The sequence below is a fragment of the Sarcophilus harrisii genome, chromosome 4, assembly GCF_902635505.1.
Source record: "Sarcophilus harrisii chromosome 4, mSarHar1.11, whole genome shotgun sequence".
In the NCBI taxonomy this organism is placed as follows: domain Eukaryota; kingdom Metazoa; phylum Chordata; class Mammalia; order Dasyuromorphia; family Dasyuridae; genus Sarcophilus; species Sarcophilus harrisii.
Genome location: NC_045429.1, coordinates 372,559,071 through 372,574,525, shown reverse-complemented (window position 1 = coordinate 372,574,525; position 15,455 = coordinate 372,559,071). Strand labels below are relative to the sequence as shown.

The 15,455-nt window shown below is 36.8% G+C and overlaps 1 protein-coding gene across 3 annotated transcripts in view; it reads left to right on the top strand.

The window, feature by feature from the left end:
• The window catches only part of LYST (lysosomal trafficking regulator), a 221,227-nt gene that overhangs the window by 17,166 nt on the left and 188,606 nt on the right, over positions 1–15,455 (top strand). The window contains exon 1 of one of the 3 annotated variants that reach the window (XM_031966938.1): positions 9,401–9,478. The exons of 1 other annotated variant lie outside the window; for it this stretch is intronic. The gene's annotated coding sequence lies outside the window, so the exon portion shown is untranslated. Of the gene's footprint in view, positions 1–9,400; positions 9,479–9,699; positions 9,757–15,455 lie in introns of those variants that run through there. One more of the 3 variants, XM_031966939.1, reaches the window with a different exon arrangement.

Here is a 15,455-nt window from a genome sequence, read left to right as displayed (position 1 = left end):
ATTCTCCATTTATTAGATATCTAGTGTGACAATAATCTAGAAACACAACTATAAACCTATAAATGAATGAAAAAAGACCTTTGAGTTGCAAGGAAAATATATACATCTTGCCAAATAATTCTCAGGTTAGACCACATTGAACTAATAAAATCTACAATTATTGACTTAAGAATTCCTGACAGCCTTCAGTTATACCCTTGTTTATCACTGACAGTGAGAACAAATAGAAGTAGTAGTGACATCGAATATGAGACAAAAGCAACATTAATTAAATAATCATAATTGCTCAGGGTTTCTTAGCACAGGAGTAAACCATCATTTTTACTTCAGTAATAACAAAGGTCAGCACTATATGATGCCATACAATAACAACGGAGAGAATAAATATAACTAGAGATAAAATTCTGTTAAGAATGTTGCACGGAAGAATCTGTTATGGGATGAGAGCCTAGATTCAATCATTTCTAATTTCATTTTTAATTTATGTAATAAAACAATCATTCCCATAACATAATGCAACAAAAAAGATGATTACACATAAAACTACACATGAAATTTACCCGGTACAACATGCCATTCCTTTTAAAGATACAACAAAATTATCATGTAAATTTCTTTTTTTTTTTCCTTTTCCCTAACCCTCTCTGGGGTTTACCTAACCCCATCTGGTAGAGATGTCCACAGACACCAAACACATTTTTTCATTATTTCCTTTGATATTTTTGACTTTTTTTTTTCCAAATGAATTTTGTCATTTTTTTTTATTCAATTAAAAATTGATAATTTAATTCAAAGAGCATTGAATATATAAACTGGTTTGAGTAAAATTGTCATTTTGATTATAAGAACCTTGCCTACCCATGAACAATTAGTACTTCTCCAGTTATGTAGATCTGATTTAATTTGTATAAAAAGTTTTTTTTAATAATTTTATTTATCTGGTTCCTAACTCTCTTGGAGACTAGAGGACTATATCTGAATCATCCCAGACCTTGCCTGTCCCCTTCCCCCCAACTTTTGGGTTAGCAGTGCAGGTATGAACTTTCAAAATAATTGTGTGAAAGATCAATTTATTCCTATGTTAAAAAACCCAACTATATGGGCATTGTATTTTGGCAAAACATTTTTCTATATCATATGATGTTTCCTTTTTTGAAATTAACACTATCTATGATGTCTAAATTTTTCCTAATATTCAATGAACCATGAATTTCCAGCAAACTCTAATCTCTACATAAGATACAGTCCTTTAACATGTTGCAGTAGTCACTTTTCGCATTGATAATCAATAGAGACATTGGTCTATAGATTTCTCGTAATTTCTCTTAATGCATGTGGTTTGGGTATCAAGACCATATAAATATGGCTCAAAGAAGGAATTTGCTATTTGCTTTCCCCCCTCTTTTTGCAAATAATTTATACAATATTGGAGTTAACTATTTTGAGTGTTTGATACAAATTCATTGATTATAAAACCTTTTGGTCTCCAGATTTTTTCCTATGGTAGTTTTTTTTTCTTTGTTTAGTCATTTTCTCTGTCTAGTGACTTGCTCAGGGTGACACAGATTTAAGTGTTAAATGTCTGAGGTTGGATTTAAGCTCTGGTCCTCCTGAATCCAGGGTGGTGCTCTATCCACTGGACCATCTAGTTGCCCCTCATGGGAGTTCATTTTTGACTTGTTCAACTTTTTTTGGAGACTGGATAGTTTAAGTTTTCTATTTTTTGTTCTGTTAAGAGTATTGTATTCCCCCCCTCTTTCTCCCCCCATAGATTGGAAACAAAAACAACACTGAAGCTGATGCATCTATCCCACAGCTATTAGGATTAATTGCTGCAAATGTGATAAAATCCACATTTGAAGCATCAGCTTTTTAAGAATAGAGATTGCATTCTGACCTTGGTTCATATACTTTTTGCCATGGGGAAATGGCTATTTGCAAAACTCCATTAAATTTCTTTAATATAGCACAAATCACCAAGAGTTGTAATAGACTTATTATTCCTGCTTATACTGGTAACAGACTTGAAATGGTTGAGGTAGATTTGGGCTAAATATATGAAAGAAATGTTTGTGTAAAATAAAAAATAATAAGAAGAAATGTAGGTAAAATTTACTGATTCCTGACAATGGAAGTCTTTTCTTTCACTAATTAGTGATCTCCTTGCCTTTGACAATGAGATTTTTTTTATAGGTCTAAAAACCAATTTCTCTTATTCTCCCTTCTAGTCTAATTATTTTTACTTTAATAAGTTTTTCTTTCCATTATTTCTTTTATTAAAAAGAGCCACTAGATTAAAATAGTATCATCAATTATTAATACCAATGCTGAAATATTAAGGTTTTTTCCTTTAAGAAAAAATTGATATGGGAATAGTACCAAGAAATTCTCTTAATAATACTAAAATGCTTTTTAAAAGATCAGTCCATGCAACAAAAGATTGTGCAAGGGTCATTGTTGGAAAAATTACCCATGCATATGCTTTGTAAATAAAAAGCTTCAAAAAAAAAAATCAGCCCAACTCCCAGTATCCTGTCAGAAACAAAATAGCCTTACATTTTGCTGAGGAGACAGCTCTGGAGTTTGTGAATACCTGACTGTGTTGTCTAAATAATAATTGATATTCTTTGAGGAAATTATTTTCCTTATAACTGGTAAAAATATGATAAAGAAAATTGTACAGATATTATCATTTAATCCTGAATAACCAGTGCCATGAAGCCTTGGTTTAGGTATCTCTTGTATGCTTGGTGTACTTCCTGGTACTACATGGGTGTGGTATAAATAATAATTTAGACATTTAGACAATTTTAGTAGGACAATATTTTCTCAGTGGAAAGCAGCAACACCCCAGCTAAAGACGTCTTCATCTTTCAATACTCTAACCCTTTTTAAAATAGAAGACTATCTATTTTGATTTCTCTGAAGTGTCAGTGGAACCTATTATTAGAGTTTCGAAATACTTATTAATTTTCCCCATGAGGTACATATGGTACATATAAAACAAAGTGTACTTTAGAAGAATTCAGAACCAGCATCTTCTATGGTATTCATGTGGCACAGAATTGCCCATTTTAGTTTGGAGAGACATAAGGGAGAGGTAGAGTCAAGATGCACCCCTCTCCAAAATTCCTACAAATAGATCTAAAAAATGCACCAGACCAAATACTGATGAGAAAATCCAGAAAAAGTCCTACTCAGCCATTTGTCCAATTTAGCTCAGCATAGGGAAGATAGAAAGGTCTGTTGACACTAGGAATTGCACTCCAGGACTTAAGGAGATTCTTTCTGTTCACCAGGGCAAGAAGATGTCCCAAATCCCTTCCAGGATACTATCAGACACTGGGACACTGCAATAGGCATAGGTGCCAAAAACTGACAATTCTGTCACTCACTATTCGATTGGGCCAAGAAAGGGATATAAGCAGAAGATAGCATTACTGATAGGGAGGCCTTACATGCTAAACCAAGAAAGGAAGAAATTCAAAGGCAAGCAACAGTGGTGTAGTTCAGACTTTTGGGACTGAGCAAGATCATGATTCAGGCACCAAGCTTAGCATTCAGACAAATAATCAGGGCAGGAATCAATTCCCCTCCCTCCCCCCACTTAAAAATTATATATTTCCTAGACTAATTCCCAATAAGGCCATCTGCTTCAGGGAATTGCAGCAGTGATTAAAGTTGTATCTATTTTATTTTCCATACATCCATTATAAATTAATGAATTGTCAATGAGAATTGTCATTCACTTCAAAGGTTGCCTAATTCCAATACAAATTAATAACTAGTTGTATATTCAAATATACAACTGAATTTTAATCAACTGTGTCTGAGCTTATTTGCATATTAAAATATTCAAGCAGTAGGATTAAGTTTAAAGTACCTTGGAACCATTAAAGTTTGTGCTTATATGAATCTTTTTTTAAATGAAGTAGAATCATATGATTTTATGGGAACTTAAAGAGGTGAAGTTTAAGAATTGAAGGAGTAGGTCCAGAGTAGTTAATTCTACTGTTCAAATATATTCAAACCTTTATACCTACAATCTATTTTTAGAAGCAAATTATGTTAGTTTCCATTTATATTTTCCAGTGTAAGAAGTTTATGATTTGAATTTTCATACTCCAATTTTTCATTTCCTTGCTGAAGAATTTTCTCGAGTAAAATATTTTTAGTAGTTGGTCATTGGAAAATATTTTTAAGATACTAGATCTTAAAGGGACTTCAGAAGTCATCTAGTTGAACCTTCTTTACAGATGAAGAAACTGAGGCTGGGGACTCTCTCAAAGACACTAGGTGGCACAGTGGAAGGAATACAAGGTCTGGAATCAATAATGAAATCCAATCTTAGACACTTACTTGCTGTATGACTTTAGGTAAATTAATCTGCCTGCTTTGTTTTCCTCAATTAAAAAAATGGGAATAATAATGGTACCTACTTCTCAGGGTTGTTGTAAGGATCAAGTGAAATAGTATTTGTAAGGTACTTAGCATAGCATAAAAGATTTAGCATGGTGCCACATAATAGGCACTTAATAAATATTTGCTTCCTACTATCTCCCTTCTTTCTTCAAGATCATACAGATGATAAACATCCAAAAAAGGAATTATAATTCTGACACACTGAATTCAGAATTAATATTTTTCCACTATGTTGTGCAGCTTTATTTTTCAATATTTATGAAATAATTAATATTTTTGGATCTCTGAAAATCATCTGTACTATTACATATCTCGATAATGAAATTAATGATAACAAAATAAGCAATTTATACAATATATTAAGATTTATGTAGAAAGCACTTTCCATACTACTATCCTATAGAAATATTTGCAAATTATGTTATATTTTTATCATAAACATTGAAGTTATTGAAGAACAACTATGTGCTTTCTTTTTTGTACTTTATTTTTAATGAAAATTTAAAGCTATTTTTTTTTTTCTGTTCCATTCAAAAGAAACTCAGAGACTGACTTAGATCAACATTTAACTTTTGTACCATTTAGTTTCTTCATTTGTAAATATAAGCAGGCATCCACAACATAAATGAGTTGCATTAAAAGACTGCATAGAGCCAGCCTTTGGTAATATGAAGGTAGGCAATGCCTCTATATCCTTCTGAATTGTATCATATATGAGAGTTGAAATTTGGAAGGTCTAAATTATCTGCCCAAGATCATACAATTGGTATTCAAGCAGTGGCAAGCTGTTTTCCCTGTTGCTTTTTTTTAGTAGTCTGATCCTTTACAGTGAAGAAGAAATTCAGCTCATTTAACCAGCCTTAATTGTTTTTAGGGCCAGGGCCAGAAATCTTTTAAAAGAGAATAATATTTCTGGGGGAGCAAAGGGATAAAATCTTTGAAATAATACCTTTTAAAAGTCACATTACACTGCAGATATATGTTTTCATTTGATGTAAAAAAACCAAACCATCAAAATGCTTAGTGACTCCTTTTCTAGCATGAAATATAAACTTATCTATTACTTGACTTCAAGATACAATCAATTACACTGATATTGTCACTGTTGTTCTTCTAATTATCTTTTTCCTCATTCTGTATCAGTTCACACAATCTCATATTTTTCTTCCTATTTATTATGTTTTACTATGCAATTAAATTCCATTACATTCCTATATTAGAGTTGTTTAGCCTTTCTTCTATTGATGGGTACCCATTTGTTTCCAAGTCTTTGCTACTACAAAAAGTGCTACTATGAGGATATGATAAACCTTAGGATTTCTACTCTTTTTTAAATCTAGAAGTACATAGCCAGTAGTGGAGCTGCTGGGTTAATAGAAATGAACAATTACTTTTCTTATTGGCAGTATAATGGATAGAGTATTACATTTAGAGTTAGGAAGATATGAGTTCCAATCCTCTCTCAGACATTTACCAATTGTATGACCTTTGGCAAAGCATTTCATGTTTATTAGTCCCAGGTTTCTCATCTGTAAAGGGGGATTATAGTAACTCCTATTTCAAAAAGGTTGTTGAAAAGATCAAATGAGATAATATATAACATTGCTTTGCAAACTTTGAATTATTAAGTGCTATTATGTTCTTACCTAATTCTAAATTGTTTCCCTAATTCCCTCCTATATTAGAATCACTATCTTCTCATGTTATCTTTAACATTGATTCTGCTTTTCTGTCACTTTTACAATTTAAAAATTGCATGCAATATCCATGGTCTATACCAGCTCTTGTGTCTTGTTGGATTGTAGTAGTTTGTGAAAGGGCTAACACTGATTGTACAGCAATTCTGAATTAATCAGAAGTACAGGAGGGGACATCAGGGATGAACAGGGGTGGTATTGTTTATTGCCCAAGATAGAGAGTAACAATTCTTGTAAATTTTGACAACATATGTTGATTTTGATTGGCAATTGATTCCATGTTGCTTAACTTTTATATTCTTGGGACCTCTCTCAGACAATCCATCCAGACTCTGCCTTCTCTGGCAACGGCAACAATGGGTGAGCTATTGGGAGTTGTCTCAAAGGATTAGGGGATAGGGTAGACATGCTGTAAATGCTTATCTATTACATCATCTAGCATTTTGGGCTCCAAACACAAATAGCTATACCAGTAATAACACATTTATTTAGTGCTTTAAGGTTTGCATAGCACTTTCCTTAATACTGCAAGGAAATTATGCATCTTATTTTATATATAAGGGAGATCTGACTGAAATCTACCCCATAGAACATATATGGATCTAAGTTGAACTTCCTTGGCTACTCTCCAGGACAAATGTGCCCAGAGCTAAAGGATTCTGAGGTTATGCTGCAGGCTGCTGGTTACTATGCTAGAAGCAGGAGAGAAGGAGCTTTGGGTCAAAGAAGATTAGTCACTGTCAAGAAGAGCTGACTAAGTAGATTTTAAGGGAGACTCTACCCTCTGGCACTCCCCTCCAATATGCTGTTCAATCGTTTTTACTCATGTCCAACTTTTCATGACCCCATTTTGAGGTTTTCGTGGCAGAGATATTCCAGTGGTCTGCCATTTCCTTCTCCAGCTCATTTCACAGATGAGGAAACAGAGGCAAACTGGGTGAAGTGACTCGTCCAGGATCATAGCTAGAAAGTGCCTGAGGCCAGATCTGAACTCAGGAAGCTGTGCTTTCCCTGACTCTAGGCCAGGTTTCCCCATGGTGGACAGATTCCATCTTCTCACTTTGTCCCTTCCATCTAGTTATACTGTGGAATTGCACATGACATTGAGAACAATTGTGCTGAGCTGGACAGTTTTGAGACTTGACCTCCAGCCTTGGGCTGTCTCTTCCGTTTTGTGTTTCTTTGTTGATAGAACATAGTGTGGTGGCCAGTGTAGGTGGCCAAATAGCAATCATTAGAGATGGACTTTTCAGGGTGACTACTTTTGGAGTTTGGGAGTTCTTGGGCTCCTCAATCATAGGTGATTGGTAGCTGGATGCGGTTTTTGGTTAGCTATACTCTTCTCCAAAAAAAATGACTACTAACACGAAGATGAGCCCAAACCATGCCCTGGCTTGCCAGGAGATATATAACAAAGATGATATAATTGGTCAGGAATTCTATGAAATGTTTCATGTTTAGATATTTTAAGTATCAACCTTCAAGGATAGTAAAATAGGAGTTACTGGTTACTGTTTCGTATTTTAAGTCTTGTCTTTGTCAATGTTCATATCAAAACCTTTTTGCGTTGTAGGCATGTTATATGTAGGAAATAAAAAGCTTTTACTCTAACTGAATTTTGTGTGTGTGTGTGTAGGAAATAAAAAGCTTTATTCTAACTGAATTTTGTGTGTATGTGTGTGATTTTAGGAAATAAAAAGCTTTACTAAAACTGAATTTTGTATGTGGGTGTATGACTTTGTTTAAAAAATTAAAAAGGTTTACTTTAATTGAATTTCATGTATGTGTTTATTTGTGTGTTTAGGAAATAAAAAGCTTTAACTGAATTTCGTGTGTGTGTGTTAAGGAAATAAACTTCAATTGAATTTCATATGTGTGTGTTTAGGAAATAAAAAGCTTTAACTGAATTTTGTGTGTGTATGTGTGTGTGTGTGTGTGTTTAGGAAATAAAAAGCTTTAACTGAATTTTGTGTGTATGTGTGTGTGTGTGTGTGTTTAGGAAATAAAAAGCTTTAACTGAATTTTGTGTGTATGTGTGTGTGTGTGTGTTTAGGAAATAAAAAGCTTTAACTGAATTTTGTGTGTATGTGTGTGTGTGTGTGTTTAGGAAATAAACTTCAATTGAATTTCATATGTGTGTGTTTTAGGAAATAAAAAGCTTTACTATAACTGAATTTCATTATACATTGAGTACCTTCACATAAAGTTATTTTCGAGAAGATTCTAAACGTGGGCCAAATCTAAGTTTTGTGATTTTTCCTTTGGGGTTTTAGGCATAAAAAATCAGAGATAAGAAAGATCCTGAATCCCCTCCCTTCTCTCTACCTGTCTCCCTTTCCCACCCTCCCCCAGGCCTGAGCTCAGAGGTAGGGTCCCTTTCGTGGGTAAAACTAGGGCTTCTTCAACTTTTTGCACCGGAGACTCCTTTTCCCGGGAAAGATTTCTACACGACCCCCGGTTTTTTAGGTCTATAAAACAGGTCCGTAAATCAAACATTGGCTAACAATAAATCATAATTTCACGACCCCCGCCCCGTTCAATTATGAAAGGGGAGACCGATGCCCAGGCCCAATCTGACGTCACATGCAGATGAAGGATGGTCAAGCCATTTGCAACCTCACATCTAGGAAAAGGTTTAAGGGGGAAGGCCCGGTGGGGTCTTGTCCTTCCACGCCCGGGCGGCCCTGGGTGGCTTCATTTTAAGTTTCGTGCTCAGTTTTTGCTCCAGCTCATAGCAGGACGGAGACTGCGAACACTCCGCAGCCCTCGCCCTGAGCGCCACGGGATGATTTGCAAACCCCGCTTCTAGAAAAACCCCGGGTCTCCGCTTCCTTTCCCCGATCTCTCGAGCCCCTCAGGCGATGCCCCGCTGGGGAGAGAAGGAGCCGAGGTCCGAGACGGGAACTCCACGGCCGGAAACGCTTCTCGCCTCCTCAGGCCCGCCCGCCCGCCCTCCGCGGCGCTGCTGCGCTCAGCTGAGCCCCCGTTATAATCCCTCCTCCCCCGGCGCTGAGGCTCCGTGCGTCACGTCGCGGAGACGTCAGCTTGGATCTCCTCCGGGAGCCAAAGGAGGGAGCAGGGGTTGGGAGGGTCGGGCCAGAGGCGGAGCCTCTTGCGCAGGCGCAGGAGGGCGGCTTTGGGCTAAGGAAGGGGGTAGCCAGGAGGAGGGGCTGGTGTTCCCGGTTTCCTGGGTTACTGGAGGGGGCGGAGGGATTGGGAGTCCGGCGGCGGCTGCAGCGGCTGGGGCACAGCTACGATTCCAGCGACAACGACGACGACGACGACGACGACGCCGCGGGATTCTCCCAGCCTGGGGGAGGGGGAGCGCGCGGCGACGGCGACGGCGGCGGCAGGCGCAGGTAAAAGCCGCTGTGCAGGCCCCCCGCCCGGCGTCCCTGGCCGCGGCAGCCCGTGCGCCCGTCGCTCTCCGGAGCCGGGGAGGGCTCCTGAGGCTGGAGCCGCGCGCGCCGGCCCGGGAGGGGATCGGCCCCGACTCCGCGGGGCGCCCCGGCGTGGGAAGGGCGTCTTCCTGCCAACGCGGAGCCGCTGCCTTAGGACGTTAAGCGCCCCGAGCTCTGGCTTTGCTCGGCTCCGGCGTGGTGTTCCTCGCTTGCCGTTCCTGTGTGCAAGGGAGGAGGTGGGACTTAGGGACGTGCTTTGGAGCCTTTCTTTTCGGGGGGTTTGCATTAGCGAAGGGCGCCCAGCATCTCCCCCTTCCCTTCCCAGGGCCTTGGCTGGGGAGCTCGAGGCTGCAGGCGGAGGTCGAAAGGGAGTTCTGAGCCTGCCCGAGGCTGGGGGGTCCGTCACCGCCCTCCCCCTTTCACTTCTCCTTTTCCCGGCAGGAGCTCATCTACCTGTCACATCTTTGACCTCCCCTCCACCCCCTGCCGTGTGCCCGGCCCTGGCCGTGGCACGAGACTGCATCCCTTCCCTCTCCCCCCGTATTGCCCAGGGAAACCTCTCCTGGAAAGCCTTGGGAGCCGCGGTGGAGATGCTGCGGGTCCGGCGCACGACCCGGGCCGAGGAAATCTTGCAGTGGGTGGGCTGGGGACTAGAGGTGGGGTTTCCAAAGGACGACTCTGAAAAGTGTTTCCGAAGGGAGAAAAAACACACACTCACATTTATATGGTGTTTCCCAGTTTCAGTTGTCACTGCTAAGCCATCCCCAATATTCTCTTAAGTAACAAAACTTAGTTTTGCATTTAGATGCATTTTTTTTTTTTTAAAGCAGATTGGAAATTTGTAAAGAGCTGAAAGATTGACAGGCAGTCCTTGGCTATTTAACAGAATGGTCACACAACTGAATGAGTTGTCTGGAAGTCATATAATTTTAGAGTTAAAAGTTTGAAATTTAGAGTTTATTTATCATTTTGCCAATCTCGTTTCCCTAAGGAAAACTAAGGCTCAGTATAGGGTGGCTGTGAGGAAAAAAGCTTTGTAAATATATTCTTGTTTCAGTTCAACAGCTAATTAACATCAGAGATCTCTTCTCTTTTGTACAGTGTTCTTTTTGTCATACCCTCCTTCTCATTTTCAACATCTTAGACATCCGGATAGTCAGTGATTCTTGGCTTCTGTTTTAGTAATGTACTATTTTAGTAGCACCTTCTGAAATTATTTTTGAGAGCTTTAGTCAGTCAAGTAACATTTAATTAAGAACTTACTATGTGCCAGGCACTGTACTAAGGACTGGTGATACACAGAAAACTGAAAAATACCCTCTGTTCACCACCAGTTTACTGTCTTTTTCAGTTGTCTAATAGTAATGTTATTATTGCTACCACAACCACTACTACTGTTGCTACTCCTCTACTGCAATCACTAGCCCAGTGAGGTTAAAAATTTATAAGGTGGTTAAGCTTTATTTAGGGGCAGTAAATAGAATACCAGACCTGGAATCAGGAAGACCTGATTCAAACCTTAGCTGTGTGATCCTGGGCAAGTCACTTTAACACTGTTGACTTTAATTTCCTCATCTGTAAAATGAGCTGGAGAAGGAAATGGTGAACCACTTCAGTTATCTCTGCAAACTCCCCCCCCCCCCAAAAAAAAAAAAAACAATGAAGTCATTACAACACTAAAATGACCGAAACAACTAAATAACAATTCTCTGATGCAAATTTATATGCCCCCCCCCCCTTTTTTTTTCCTGGGCATCTAAGTGGTTTTAGTGGATAAAGCACTGGGCCTGAAGTTAGGAAGATCTGGATTCAAATTTGGCCTTAGACACTTAGTAGTTGTGTGAACCTGGGCAAGTCACTTAATATTGTTTGCTTAAATTTCTTCATTTGTAAAATGAACTGGAGAAAGAAATGGTGAACCACTTCAGTTATCTCTCCAAAAAAAAGCCTCCCAAATAAATCATTAACTGAACTGAAACAACTAAATAACAATTCTCTGCTGCAAATTTATATCTTTTTCCCCCCTGGGAATCTATGTGGTTTTAGTGGATAGAACACTGGGCCTAAAGTTAAGAAGATTTGAATTCAAATTTGACCTCAGATACTTACTAGCTATGTGACCCGGCACAAGTCATTTAACTGTTTGCCTCAGTTTCTTCATCTGTAGAGTAAGCTGTAGAAAGAAATGGAAAACTACTCTAATATCTTCACCAAGAAAAGTCTGACATGACTGTTTATTTGATATGGTATTTTAAAAGTTTTATTGGTGTTTTTTCCCCCAAGTACCCTTCAGAAAAACAATTAAGTTGAAGTTAGGCTCAGGATAAGTAAAAATTGAGTACTTTCAGGCCCCTTTCTTGCCTCTCCTGTCTCACTCCTTTTGGGATGAGAAGTGTGTTCCAGCCTTTGTTTTTTGAGCCAAGATTGGAAATCGCAGTTTATTTGAGCTCACCTTTTTTTTTTTTTTTAATTATTATAATCATGAGCATATTCTATTGGCTCTAGTTTCTTTTCTCTGCCTCATTTTAAGCAAGTAGACAGTATCGATGTGTAGCACTTTTCCAGTTATGTGGCTGTTGTACAACTGTAGCATTTAATCCAGATGTGTTTGTTTTTTTCATCTTGTCCACTATCCCTATGTTTTTGCTGTTACTTCATTTTGGACAAACTAGATGATCTCTCCTGTATTTTAATTTTGTATTCTTTCTCTTAACATAAACATGAAATCTTGTGCTAACTTAAAGCTTTTGAAAATATCATCTGTGATACCAAAAGCTATAACATGTTTTTGTACTCTTTATATACACACAAACATATACATAAAGTTATTTTTGAAAATCTTTTTATTCAGCTTTATGTAAATTATGTCTGTAACAGGTTTGTTTGTTTGTTTGTTTGTTTGTTTGCTTTGAAATTGTTTATTTTAACATAGGCTTCAGAATTCATGTTTCTTGTCCCAACAGTGTGGCTTTACTTATTCATTTAATAAATATATAATAATATTTGCAAATGAGGTCTAGCAATTAATAATGATTTACTTATATCAGTCCTGGCTAATTGTAATGAGATATGATCCATTTGATTTCATGGAATGTTGCTTGAAATAAGTACATGGATTTTTTTTTTTTTTTTTTTTTTTTGCAGTAACTTTTGCTATAAACCTATTTGGGAATATAAAATTTGACCTCTAAAAGTCAGCTCAAAATAATACAGTATCTCTCTTTGCCTTTTATAATGCAAAGAATGGTAAATAGGCTAATATATTAAAGTAAACCTTCAATTAAAATACATTTTATTAAACATATTAGCATCTCAGCTTATGAACTGATAATTGGGTGATTTTAAATTGATTGTGGTTAGTTCCCCTCCTCCCCCCCTGATTCATTTATAATTCCTATAATTTGTGTATCACTTATATTTCCCAACATAACTTTCTGGCACTACCTCCCAGGGAGCTGTCCCTTTAAATGGACTGTCAAAAAGAGCAAGAAAACAGTTAAGTAAAAATACCTAACATCTGTAAAGTCAGCTACATGCCACATTGGTTCACTATTCCATTGCCACGCCTTATTTTTCTTTCTTTTTTCTTATTTAATATTTTTTTTTCTCAATTACATGTAAAAACGATTTTTAACCTTCCCCTTTCCTTTCCCCCTGTAACTCCTTCCAAATTTGAGTTCCAAATTTTCTGTCTGCCCCACTCCTCGCTTGTAGAGAAGGTAGGCACTTTGATATAGGTTATAAATGTTTAAATGTGCAAAATACATTTCCTTGTAAGTCATTCTATGAAAGAATCCCTAAGTTATTCATAGCAGATAGACATACAGTGTACAATGTTCAGGTTCTGCCCATTTCATTTTGTATCAGTTCATGCAAATCTTTCCAGGTTCTCTGAAATCATTCTGCATGTCATTTCTTAAAGCATAATAGTATTCCATCACAATTACTCAATTAATGGACTTCCACTTAATTTCCAATTTTTTGCTACCACTAAAAGAGCTGCTATAAATATTTTTGAACATATGGGTCCTTTGCCTTTTTGACTTTTTTAATTTCTTTGGGATATAGATTCAGCACTAGTGATATTGTTTGATCAAAGTGTTTTAAAGCCCTTTCGGCATAGTTCCAAATTGCTCTCTGGAATGGTTGAATCAGCCAGTTTCACCAATAGTGCATTAGTATTTTAGTTTTCCTACATTTCTTCCAACATTTGTCATTTTCCTTTTCTTTCATATTAGCTAGTTTGACAGGTATGAGGTAGTAACTCAGTTGTTTTAATTTGCATTTCTTTCATTAGTAGTGATTTAGAGCACTTTTTAAATATGATTATAGCTTTCTTTGATTATTTTGTCTGAATTTGCCTGTTCACATCTATCTTTGACTATCAATTGAGGAATGGCTCTTATTTTTATAAATTTAACTCAGTTTTCTATGTTTGAAAATGAACTCAGAGAAATTCACTGTAAAAACTTTTTCACAATAATGATTTATTTCCAACTAAGTATTTCCCTCCATCCTATTTTCCTATTTATCCTACTCTCCCTCTCTCCTTTTATTCTAATTATTCTCAAAAGTGTTTTGCTTCTGACCTTTATCTCCCCCAAACTATCCTCCCTTCTTTCAACTCTGTTCCCCCTTCCTCCCCATCCCCTTCCCTTCCTTCTTTTCTGTATAATAAAATAGATTTTTACACCTGATAATGTGTATATTATTCCCTCTTTGAGCTAGTTCCAATGAGAGTAAGGTTCTGTGTGCTCCTTTTCCCACTACATTGTAAAAATTTCATCCAGGTCTTTTTTTACATCATATAATTTATCCCAATTCACTTCTCCTTCTCCTCTTTTCCCAGAGTATTCTTTCTTATTCCTTAATGTTTTTTTTAAATAATCATACCATTATATTCAGCTCATGCCTCTGCTTTCTGTGTATGTTTACTCCTTCTAACTGCCGTAATAATGAGAAAGTTTTTAGTAGTCATATCATTTTTCCAAATCGGAATATAAATAATTTAACCTTATGATTTCTCTTTCCTGTTTACCTTTTTATGCTTATTTTGGATCTTGCATTTGAAAGTTAAGTTTTCTATGTCTTTGTTCAGGAATGCTTGAAAGTCCTCTATTTCATTGAATGCATATTTTCCCCTCCCAGAAAGATTAGACTCAATTTTGCTAGTTAGGTCATTCTTGGTTGTAACCCTAACTTCTTTGCCTTCTGGAAAAATCATATTCCAAGCCCTCTAATCCCTTAAGGTAAAAGCTGCTGAATCTTGTAATGTCTTAATTATGAATCCATGATATTTAAATTGTTTGTTTTTAGCTACTTGCAATATTTTCTCCTTGGTCTGGGAGGTCTGGAATTTGGCTATTATAATATTCCTGAGAGTTATCATTTTGAGACCTTTTTCAGGAGGGGATCTGTGGAGTTTTTATTTTTCTATTTTATCCTCTAGTAAATAGCAGGGCTCCTTTTTTGATCATGAGTTTCAAATAGTTCAATAATTCTTAAATTATATCTCCTTGATCTATTTTTCAGGGCAGTTGTTCTTCCAATGAACATTGGAATAGTTCACATTTTTTTATTTTTTTCATTCTTCTGATTTTGTTTCTTGATGTCTCATGAAGTCATTAGCTTCTACCTAACCAGTTGTAACTTTTGAGGAAAATAATTTCTTCAGTGAGCTTTTGTTTCTCTTTTTCCTTTTGGCCAATTTTACTTTTTAAAGAGTACTTCTCTTCAGTGAATTTTTGTGCATCTTTTTCTTTTTTCTTTTTTGGTTTTTCAAGGCATTCTTGTCTTCATTAGATTTTTGTGCCTCTTTTGTTATTTAGCCTATTTAATTTTTTAAGATGTTATTTTATTGAGTATTTCTTTGTGCCTTCTTTAATAAGCTGTTGACTCTTTTTTTTTCATGATTTTCTTGTATCACTCTCATTTT